The sequence below is a fragment of the Triticum dicoccoides genome, chromosome 6B (genome assembly GCF_002162155.2).
Source record: "Triticum dicoccoides isolate Atlit2015 ecotype Zavitan chromosome 6B, WEW_v2.0, whole genome shotgun sequence".
Classification (NCBI taxonomy): Eukaryota; Viridiplantae; Streptophyta; class Magnoliopsida; order Poales; family Poaceae; genus Triticum; species Triticum dicoccoides.
In genome coordinates this window covers 3,971,114-3,974,349 of record NC_041391.1, presented here as the reverse complement: position 1 = coordinate 3,974,349, position 3,236 = coordinate 3,971,114, and positions in this window count along the sequence as shown.

Here is a 3,236-nt window from a genome sequence, read left to right as displayed (position 1 = left end):
AGTGATTTGGATCACGACGAGTACGACTCCCTCAACCCCGTTCTCTTGAACGCTTCCGCACGCGATCTACAAGGGTATGTAGATGCACTCCTCTCCCTCGTTGCTGGATGACTCCATAGATTGATCTTGGTGAAGCGTAGAAATTTTTTATTTTCTGCAACGTTCCCCAACAGTGGCATCCAGAGCTAGGTCTATGCGTAGTTTCTATGCACGAGTAGAACACAAACTTGTTGTGGGCGTAGATGTTGTCAATTTTCTTGCCACTACTAGTCTTATCTTGCTTCGGCGGCATCGTGGGATGAAGCGGCCCGGACTGACCTTACACGTACGCTTACGTGAGACAGGTTTCACCGACTGCCATGCACTAGTTGCATAAGGTGGCTAGCGGGTGTCTGTCTCTCCCACTTTAGTTGGAGCGGATTCGATGAAAAGGGTCCTTATGAATGGTAAATAGAAATTGATATATCACGTTGTGGTTTTACGTAGGTAAGAAATGTTCTTGCTAGAAACCTATAGAAGCCACGTAAAAACATGCAACAACAATTAGAGGACGTCTAACTTGTTTTTGCAGCATGTGCCGTGTGATGTGATATGGCCAAAAGTTTGTGATGAATGATATATATGTGTTGTATGAGATCATGTTCTTGTAAAAGGAATCACGACTTGCATGTCGATGAGTATGACAACTAGCAGGAGCCATAGGAGTTGTCTTATTTATTGTATGACCTACGTGTCAATCAATAAACGCCATGTAATTACTTTACTTTATTGCTAAACCATTAGCCATAGTAGTAGAAGTAATAGTTGGCGCACAACTTCAAGGAGACACGATGATGGAGATCATAATGATGGAGATCATGGTGTCATGTCGGTGACGAAGATGATCATGGCGCCCCAAAGATGGAGATCAAAGGAGCAATATGATATTGGCCGTATCATGTCACTATTTGATTGCATGTGATGTTTATCATGTTTTACATCTTATTTGCTTAGAACGACGGTAGCTAAAATAAGATGATCCCTCGCAATAATTTCAAGAAAGTGTTCCCCCTAACTGTGCACCGTTGCGAAGGTTCCTTGTTTCGAAGCACCACGTGATGATCGGGTGTGATAGATCCTAACGTTCGAATACAACGGGTGTAAGCCAGATTTACACACGCAATACACTTAGGTTGACTTGACGAGCCTAGCATGTACAGACATGGCGTCGGAACATGGAATACCGAAAGGTCGAGCATGAGTCGTATAGAAGGTACGATCAACATGACGATGTTCACCGATGTCGACTAGTCCGTCTCACGTTATGGTCGGACACGGCCTAGTTGACTCGGATCATGTTTCACTTAGATGACTAGAGGGATGTCTGTCTGAGTGGGAGTTTATTGAATAATTTGATTAGATGAACTTAATTATCATGAACTTAGTCTAAAATCTTTACAATATGTCTTGTAGATCAAATGGCCCACGCTAATGTTGCCCTCAACTTCAACGCGTTCCTAGAGAAAGCCAAGCTGAAAGATGATGGCAGCAACTATACAGACTGGGTCCGGAACCTGAGGATCATCCTCATAGCTGCCAAGAAAGATTATGTCCTAGAAGCACTGCTAGGTGAAGCACCCATCCTAGAGAACCAAGACGTTATGAACGCATGGCAGTCTCGTGCTGATGATTACTCCCTCGTTCAGTGCGGCATGCTTTACAGCTTAAAACCGGGGCTCCAAAAGCGTTTTGAGAAACACAGAGCATATGAGATGTTTGAAGAGCTGAAAATGGTTATCCAAGCTCATCCCGGGTTGAGAGATATAAAGTCTCTGACAAGTTCTTCAGTTGTAAGATGGAGGAAAATAGTTCTGTCAGTGAGCACATACTCGAAATGTCTGGGTTGCACAACCGCTTGACTCAGCTGGGAGTTAATCTCCCGGATGACGCGGTTATTGACAGAATCCTTCAGTCGCTTCCACCGAGCTACAAGAGCTTTGTGATGAACTTCAATATGCAGGGGATGGAAAAGACCATTCCCGAGGTATATTCAATGCTGAAATCAGCGGAGGTAGAGATCAAAAAGGAACATCAAGTGTTAATGGTGAATAAAACCACTAAGTTCAAGAAAGGCAAGGGTAAGAAGAACTTCAAGAAGGACGGCAAGGGAGTTGCCGCGCCCGGTAAGCCAGTTGTCGGGAAGAAGCCAAAGAATGGACCCAAGCCTGAGACTGAGTGCTTTTATTGCAAGGGAAGTGGTCACTGGAAGCAGAACTGCCCCAAATACTTAGCGGACAAGAAGGCTGGCAACACTAAAGGTATATGTTATATACATGTAATTGATGTGTACCTTACCAGTACTCGTAGTAGCTCCTGGGTATTTGATACCGGTGCGGTTGCTCATATTTGTAACTCAAAGCAGAAACTGCGGAATAAGCGGAGACTGGCAAAGGACGAGGTGACGATGCACGTCGGGAATGGTTCCAAGGTCGATGTGATCACCGTCGGAACGCTACCTCTACATTTACCTATGGGATTAGTTTTAAACCTCAATAATTGTTATTTAGTGCCAGCTTTGAGCATGAACATTGTATCTGGATCTCATTTAATACGAGATGGCTACTCATTTAAATCCGAGAATAATGGTTGTTCTATTTATATGAGAGATATATTTTATGGTCATGCCCTGATGGTCAATGGTTTATTCTTAATGAATCTCGAACGTGATGTTACACATATTCATAGTGTGAATACCAAAAGATGTAAAGTTGATAACGATAGTCCCACATACTTGTGGCACTGACGCCTTGGTCACATTGGTGTCAAGCGCATGAAGAAGCTCCATGCTGATGGACTTTTAGAGTCTCTCAATTATGAATCATTTGACACATGCGAACCATGCATCATGGGCAAAATTACCAAGACTCTGTTCTCCGGAACAATGGAGCGAGCAACCAACTTATTGAAAATCATACATACTAATGTGTGCTGTCCAATGAGCGTTGAGGCTCGCGGAGGATATCTTTATGTTCTCACTCTCACTGACGACTTGAGTAGATATGGGTATGTCTACTTGATGAAACACAAGTCTGAGACCTTTGAAAAGTTCAAGGAATTTCAGAATGAGGTAGAGAATCAACGTGACCGAAAGATAAAGTTCTTATGATCAGATCGTGGAGGAGAATATTTAAGTCACGAATTTGGTACACACTTAAGGAAATGTGGAATCGTTTCACAACTCACGCTGCCTGGAACAC